Below are 9,303 nucleotides of genomic sequence, written 5' to 3'. Positions count from 1 at the left end.
GCACCCTCCGTGACCGTTGGTGTGAAGTGTGTGACAACAATGGCGCACAGCTGCAGTGCTGTGCGCTACCTTCATGAAGACTGAAAAGCCTTCTGCCGCCGGTTTCTGGACCTTCAATCTTCAGCATCTGCAAGGGGGGTCGGCGGCGCGGCTCCGGGACGAACCCCAGGGTGAGACCTGTGTTCCGACTCCCTCTGGAGCTAATGGTGTCCAGTAGCCTAAGAAGCCAATCCATCCTGCACGCAGGTGAGTTGAACTTCTCTCCCCTAAGTCCCTCGATGCAGTGAGCCTGTTGCCAGCAGGACTCACTGAAAATAAGAAACCTACAAACTTTTTCTAAGCAGCTCCTTAAGAGAGCCACCTAGATTGCACCCTGCTCGGACGGGCACAAAAACCTAACTGAGGCTTGGAGGGGGGTCATAGGGGGAGGAGCCAGTACACACCACCTGATCCTAAAGCTTTAGTTTTGTGCCCTGTCTCCTGCGGAGCCGCTAATCCCCATGGTCCTGACGGAGTCCCCAGCATCCACTTAGGACGTCAGAGAAAGATATAATATATTATAAATATCTTCTTTGTTTTATTCTAATCATTTTTATAACAAAAACTGTGGAGCAAAAAGTCTATTCCACACATCTCTAATCAAAACTCACCAAATTTCTAGCAGTATATCCTACTGCACCTGTGTATAATGCCCCCATGAACCCTGTGGTTCATATATTGTGTGTAAATCTGGCTCTGGTACTATCCAGCGCCTCTGCGCCATTTACCTCACTGCACGGCTCTGTTGTGTATGTATGTGTGTTTGTGTACATGTGTGTGTATATATGTATAAATGTGTGTGCTATATATTAATGTGTAGATACAGAGGCGTAACTAGGGTTTTGGCGCCCAGGGCAAAATGAAAAATAACCCCCCCCCCCCCCCCCGCTCCCCAAAAAAACAGCAGCTGTTAAAGCATGATTAAGATCTAATATACTGTGGATACATAGACCAGTTAATTGCTATAAAATGGCTTACATAATTAAATATTAAGAAAACATTTACATTTTATTGTTTCCTGGGGTGTTTTTTTTAATAAATAAGCAATCCTTGGGGCATTTTTTAAATAATTAAACAAGGCCCAGGGGTTTTCTTTTAATAATTAAGAGGCTTTTTTATATATAAAAAAAGCTCGGCACTCTTTTTTTCTTAATTCTAAGCAAGGCCTGGGGCTATTTATTTTTTGTAAAAATACTATTTACCTTTTAAAACAGGGTGACTTTTCATAAATTAATATGATTCATGTTACATTATACAGTATGTACTGTAATAAAATGCCAAAAACTCACATGCCACACAATAGTGCTCCTTATTCACATTATACCACACAGTAGTAGTACTCCATATACACCTTACACTGCACAGCAGCAGTACTCCATATACACATTACACCACACAGTGTGCCCATTATACACATTACACTGCACAGCAGTAGTACTCCATATACAACTTACGCCACACAGGTCCATTATACACATTACGCCGCACAGTGTGCCCATTATACACCTTACACTGCACAGCAGTAATACTCCATATACACCTTACGCCACACAGTGTGTCCATTATACACATTACGTCACACAGAGTGCCCATTATACACCTTACACCAGTGCCGTAACTAGACATTTTAGCGCTGTGTGCAAGAAACGGCATTGCAAAAAATATAGGGACGTGGCCACAAAATAATACCAATTCATATAACTGTGCACAGTAGTCTCCATTATTCAAATTACGCCACACAGTAGTGCCACTACACTAGGTAGAGCCCCTTTTACACATTACGGCAGACAGCGTCCCCTTTTTACACATTACGGCAGACAGCGTCTCCCTTTTTATTCATTACTGCAGACAGCATCCCCCTTTTTACACATTACGGCAGACAGCGTCACCCTTTTTACACATTACGGCAGACAGCGTCCCATTTTTTACACATTACGGCAGACAGCGTCCCCCTTTTTACACACTATGGCAGACAGCGTCCCCCTTTTTACACATTACGGCAGACAGTCCCCCTTTTTTACACATTACTGCAACAGAGACCCCCATTATACACATTATGTCAGGCGGAGTCCCCCTTTTTACACATAACGGTAGGCTCCCAGATTTTTACACATTAGGCAGGCACAATCCCCCTTTTTTACACATTACAGCAGCAGTACCCCCCTTTTCACACATGAGAGAGAATTATACTTACCTGTGAGTCTCCCATGCCTTGGGTGCTGACAGGAGGGGGTGAGGGGGGGGGGTCGACACAGGCTGTGTCACTTCCCCCTCCCCCACACACCTGTCAACACCTCAGCCATGTGAGAGACACAGAGTTAGTGGAGACAGTTACTTAATTCAGAGCACTCACCCATCTATGGTCTGAGCTGCTCTTCTTTGGAAGTGCGGGCGGCCATGGCAACGGCAGGGGAAGTCTCTGTGCGGGTGACGCGCATCCTCCGCGTGGCTCCCCACCAGAAGGAGCCGGAGGCGCGTCCTGGCTGTTTTAAGTGCGCGCGCCGTTGGAGTCAAGGGGGTTGGGGGGGAGCGGGGGAGCGCTGCTGCTGCCGCCTATAAGTATATCAGCAGCAATGTGTCCAGCAGAGAAGGAGCTGGGCACAGCGCTGCTTTGATATTAGGTAGTGCTGCTTGGGGTGGCCAAACGGTGTGGATGTTGATGCTGCACCCACAGCGCAAATGTGCTGTGGGCAATGCACCATCCGCCCACACCTAGTTACGGCACTGCCTTGCACTGCCTTACACTGCACAGCAGTAGTACTCCATATACACCTTATGCCACACAAGTCTATTATACACATTATGCCTCACAGTGTGTCTATTATACACATTACGCCACACAGTGTGCCCATTATACATCTTACACTGCACAGCAGTAGTACTCCATATACACTTTACGCCACAGTGTGCCCATTATACACTTTAAGTCGCACAGTGTGCCCATTGTACACCTTACTCAGCACAATGTGCCCATTATACACTTAATGTCGCACAGTGTGCCCATTGTACACCCCACAACGCACATTGTGCATATAATACACCTTACATTGCACAGTGTGCCCATTGTACACCTTACTCCACAGTCTGCCCACTGTATACCCTGCTCTGCATAGTGTGCCCATTGTACACATAACGCCGCACAGTGCCTATTATACACCTTAAACCGCACAGTGTGCCCATTGTACACCCTACATTGTACACCTTATGCTGCACAGTGTGCCCATTATACACCTTACGCTGCACAGTGTGCCCATTATACACCTTAAGCCACACAGTGTGCCTATTGTACACCCTACTCAGCAAAGTGTGCCCATTATACACTTTATGTCACAGAGTGTGCCCATTGTACACCTTACTCTGCAGTGTGCCCATTGTACACCCCACTACGCACAGTGTGCCTAATTCAGACCTGGTCGCACACAGGTGGTTTTTTTGCACTGCTGCAACCAGGTAATCTCCGCCTACAGGGGAGGGTGTAATCGCTGTGCAGGGGTGCGATTGGCTGTGCAGCGAGTAGCACAAACAAAAGTTTGTGCAGTTTCTGCACAGCCCAGGACTTACTCAGCCTCTGTGGCAATCTGGGCCGGTGCTGACGTCAGGAATCCTCCTCCCGAACGGCTGGGCACGCCTGCGTTTTTCCAGACACTCCCTGGAAACGGTGAGTTGTCACTCATGAACGCCTTCTGCCTGTCAATCTTATTGCGATCGCCAGTGCGATCGCTTTCTTAATTAGTTCTGTTGCTGCCAGGCGATCACTATCGCCGGCAGCTGACATGCCTGCGCATTGCAGTTCATATGCATGCGCTGTTCAGACCCGATTGCATGGCTGCGAAAAAAGGCAGTGTGCAATTGGGTCTGAATGACCCCCAGTGTGCCCTTTAGCTACCTAACATCGCACAGTGTGCCCATTGTACACATAACACCGCACAGTGTACCCATAATGCTGCACAGTGTGCCTATTAAACATATTATGCCACACAGTGTGCCCATTATACACCTTAAGTCGCACAGTGTGCCCACTGTACACTTTGTCGCACAGTGTGCCCATTGTCCACCTTACTCCACAGCGTGCCCACTGTACACCCCACTCTGCATAGTGTGCCCATTATACACCTTATGTTGCACAGTGTGCCCATTGTACACATAACGCCACATAGTGTACCCATTATTCACATTATGCTGCAGTGTGCCCATTATACACATTACGTCGCCCAGAGTGCCCATTATCCACATTGCACTGCACTGCACAGCACAGCACAGTGTGCACCCCCTCATACACTACAGCACGCAGTCTCCCTTCCTCATACACCCCAACAAGTAGACAGCCCTCCTCATACACTCCAACACCCCTCATACACTCCAACACCCAGCCCCCATATACTGCAGCACCCACCCCCCTTCCTCATGCACCCCAATACCCAGACAGCCACCCACATCAGAAACCCCACCATCTTCATGTCCACTCACCGGGATGTGGGGGCCTTGTGGCTGCAGGCAGCTTTCTGCTCCGTCCGTGCACACATTGCTCCCACCTCCAGAGCAGAGCGGGCCGATCCCACCCGCCGTGTGTAAGAGGGATGGGGGTAGGAGCCTCTAGCAGATGAAAGCACAGAGTGGGGCTTTCACTTCATCATGTGCCCCCGCTCTTACTCCTGCTGCAGTGCGATCCTCACTATTATGTGAGTCCTCCTCCATGCGGTCCGCTGCCCATCAGCCCCGATCTGACACCGGCACAAGCCACTATGCGGGGATGCTAGCAGCCGGACTGGCCATTTTTAAATGAGATTTAACAATACTTCAAAAGCCTATGACACCTCTGGACACCCCGCCCAGCCAATGATATATATATTTCTCTTACGTCCTAGAGGATGCTGGGGACTCCGTAAGGACCATGGGGTATAGACGGGCTCCGCAGGAGATAGGGCACCTAAAAAGAACTTTGACTATGGGTGTGCACTGGCTACTCCCTCTATGCCCCTCCTCCAGACCTCAGTTAGATCTTGTGCCCAGAGGAGAATGGGTGCACTGCAGAGAGCTCTCCAGAGTTTTCTGTTGAAAAAGAATTTTGTTAGGTTTTTTATTTTCAGGGAGTCCTGTTGGCAACAGGCTCCCTGCATCGTGGGACCGAGGAGAGAGAAGCAGAGCTAGCTTGTCAAGTTGGGCATTGCTTCTAAGGCTACTGGACACCATTAGCTCCAGAGGGAGTCGGAACACAGGTCTCACCTGGGGTTCGTCCCGGAGCCGCGCCGCCGTCCTCCTCACATATGCCGAAGATAGAAGCCGGATGAGAAGGCAGAAGACATCTTAGGCGGCAGAAGACATCAGATCTTCATGAGGTAAGGCTGCGCGCCATTGCTCCCAGTCACACACACAGAGCAGCACTGAAGGGTGCAGGGCGCAAAGGGGGGGGGGGGGGGGGGGGGCGCCCTGGGCAGCAATATTCCTCACTTTTGGGCAAATTCAGATAGATTAGGCTGCGGAGGCAGTAAATCTAAGATCCCCCGCCATTTTAATAGAAAAGTCACTGGGACCGAAGCCCGCCGTCGGGTGGGCGGGGCTTGATCCTCAGCACTAACCAGCGCCATTTTCTCCACAGAAGCTGCATGCATGAACACTGGCTCCCTGGTCTCTCCCCTGCTGAACTTCACAGGCTGGAAAAAAGAGGAGGGGGGCACATTAGCGACACAGTGAGTGGGAATTGGTATATTATATATAAAAAAGCGCTATCTGGTCATATTTTTTCCAGTGGTTTTAAGCGCTGGTGTGTGCTGGCATACTCTCTCTCTGTCTCTCCTAAGGCCTGGTTGGGGTTTTGTCCCCTTATAGGTTAATCCCTGTGTGTGTGGGGGGTGTCGGTACGTGTGTGTCGACATGTCTGAGGCGGAAGGCTTCTCCAAGGAGGAGGTGGAGCAAATGAGTGGTGTGTCCCCGTCGGTTGTGCCGACTCCGGATTGGATGGACATGTGGCATATGTTGAATGCAAGTGTGGCATCTTTACATAAAAGGCTTGATAAGGCTGAATTAGGGGGGACATCAGGGGGTCAATCCTCGGATTGGACCGACTCACAGGGCCCGTCGGGGTCTCAAAAGCGTCCCTTAACACAAGACACTACTACCGACACGGATTCTGACTCCAGTGTCGACTACGACGGAGTAAAATTGCACCCTAGGGTGACTAAAACCATTCAGTGTATGATTGTGGCAATAAGGGATGTGTTACATATTGAGGATGAACCCTCGGTCCCCGACACAAGGGTACACATGTTTAAGGGAAAGAAACAGATTATTAATTTTCCCGCATCTCATGAATTAAATGATTTCTTTGGAAAAGCTTGGGAGACTCCGGAAAAGAGACCGCAGATCCCCAAAAGAATTTATATGGCATACTCCTTCCATAAGCAGGACAGGGAGATTTGGGAATCATCCCCCACTGTGGACAAGGCCCTGACGCGCTTATCCAAGAAAGTGGCGCTACCGTCTCCTGACACAGCGGCCCTTAAGGACCCTGCAGATCGCAGGCAAGAAACGACCTTAAAAAGTGTATTTATTCTCATACGGGTGCTGTGCTAAGACCGACAATTGCGTCGGCATGGGTGTGTAGCGCAATTGCAGCTTGGACAGATGAGCTGACAGATCACTTTGATAATATGGATAAGGATACTATATTCTTAACTCTAGCCCACATAAAAGATGCAGTCTTATTTATGGGGGATGCTCAAAGGGACATTGGATTGCTAGCTTCTAGGGCCAATGCCATGTCTATCTCAGCGAGAAGATCCTTATGGACTCGCCAATGGACGGGTGATGCGGATTCCAAAAAACATATGGAAGTACTACCCTATAAGGGTGATGTATTGTTTGGGAATGGGCTCACGGACCTGGTTTCCACAGCTACAGCAGGTAAATCAAATTTTTTACCATATATTCCCCAACAGCAAAAGGAAGTAACACCCTATCAGATGCAGTCCTTTCGGTCGCACAAGTCCAGAAGAGGTCGGGGATCCTCTTTCCTCGCCAGAGGTAAGGGCAGAGGCAAAAGAGCACCTGCTTCGGCAGGTGCCCAGGAACAAAAGTCCTCCCCGGCTGCTCCAAAACCCACAGCATGACGCTGGGGCTCCCCTGAGGGAGTCCGCACCGGTGGGGGCACGTCTTCGACTTTTCAGTCAGGCCTGGGTCAGTTCAGACCTGAATCTCTGGGTGTTGGAAATAGTTTCCCAGGGTTACAAAGTGGAATTCGAGGAGGTGCCCCCGCGCCGATTTTTCGGCCCTACCAGCTTCCACATCGGAAAGGGATATAGTGTTAGCTGCAATTCAAACGCTGTGTATACAGCAAGTGATAATCGAGGTTCCCCTGCACCAGCAGGGAAGAGGTTACTACTCAACCCTATTTGTGGTCCCGAAACCGGACGGTTCGGTCAGACCTATTTTGAATCTGAAATCCCTAAACCTGTACATAAAAAGATTCAAATTCAAAATGGAATCACTCAGAGCGATAATAGCCAACATGGAGGAGGGGGAGTTTATGGTGTCTCTGGACATAAAGGATGCGTACCTTCATGTCCCCATTTATGCCCCCCATCAGGAATACCTGAGATTCGCTGTACAGGATTGTCATTACCAATTTCAGACGTTGCCGTTTGGACTTTCCACGGCCCCAAGGATTTTCACCAAGATAATGGCGGAAATGATGGTGGTCCTGCGCAAGCATGGAGTCACAATTATCCCATACTTGGACGATCTCCTGATAAAAGCGAGATCTAGGGAAAAATTGCTGAGCAGTGTGGCGCTCTCTCTGAGAGTGCTCCAGCAACACGGTTGGATTCTAAATCTACCGAAGTCACAGTTGATTCCGACAACTCGACTACCGTTCCTAGGCATGATACTGGATACGGAACAAATTAAGGTCTTCCTCCCAATAGAGAAAGCCCAGGACATCCAGAATATGGTCAGAGACCTGCTAAAACTGAAAAGGGTGTCAGTTCACCAATGCACGCAAGTTCTGGGAAAAATGGTGGCAGCCTACGAGGCCATTCCCTTTGGAAGGTTCCATGCCAGGACTTTTCAATGGGACTTTCTGGACAAGTGGTCTGGGTCCCATCTGCACTTACATCGGAAAATAACTCTGTCCCCAGGGGCCAGAGTGTCTCTCCTGTGGTGGTTGCAAAGTGCTCACCTGCTGGAGGGTCGCAGGTTTGGAATTCAGGATTGGATCCTGGTTACCACGGACGCGAGCCTCCGAGGATGGGGAGCGGTCACACAGGGAAAAAATTTTCAGGGTCTTTGGTCAGACCAGGAGTCCTGTCTACACATCAATGTGTTGGAACTCAGGGCCATTTACAACAGCCTTCGACAAGCGGAGAGTCTTCTTCGAAACCTACCGGTTCTGATTCAATCAGACAATGTCACAGCAGTGGCTCATGTGAACCGCCAAGGCGGGACAAGAAGCAGAGTCGCGATGGCGGAAGCCACAAGGATTCTTCGCTGTGCGGAAAATCATGTAAGCGCTGTCAAAGTCAGAAAAATGTCTCTATGCACGTTGCCATATTTGCACCGCACACTGGTCCGTGCTGCGCATGCGTACGCTCTCCCGTGAAGGCGCATACCCGCAATAGCGTGCACCCGCGGGCGCACGGTATGCGTATTTACGGTAGAGTTTATGTAGTCGTAGCGTGCGACTCATTCGTTACATATTTTCATAATTAATGTAGTTTGTAGATCATGGTCCCTTTGATAGTTTCTGAAAGTTTGGTTAATATAGAATGTCCCTGAGCTGAGGAATCCCTCTTTGTATCGTAGGAAGGGTCTAACAAGAGTCATACAGCAGTGTTTGGTACCCATCGGAAGAGTATTTAAATAGCAATATTCCGGTGTTGGTTTGGAGCGTATTAATCGCTCGTGCGAATAGTTATGAACATAAGAAGTTTATGTCCATTTCTATTATTTACTCATACTCAGGTATGCGGCGGGAAACCTAGTTCCCCACCCACCTGAGCTGTTTGAAATCGTCACAGCCCACCTGTATGAATCAACCTATGACCTTTTGTTATGATGCAGGGCCGAATTCCGACGTCCAATGGACAATGGGATTGTAGGGACTGTAGGATTGCATTGTGTGTGGGGCATAAATAGGCAGGCCGACCACATCCAGCTCTCACTCTTCAACGGTTCTCATTGCTGAAAATCGGGTGCTGGATGTCCAGGCGCATGCGATCGTTTACCCTTGTGCGTAAGTTTCTCTCCGTAATCATTGTCTTACTGTGAGCC

This window comes from Pseudophryne corroboree, chromosome 6, assembly GCF_028390025.1.
Source record: "Pseudophryne corroboree isolate aPseCor3 chromosome 6, aPseCor3.hap2, whole genome shotgun sequence".
NCBI lineage: Eukaryota > Metazoa > Chordata > Amphibia > Anura > Myobatrachidae > Pseudophryne > Pseudophryne corroboree.
Note: the sequence above shows the minus strand (reverse complement) of the source record.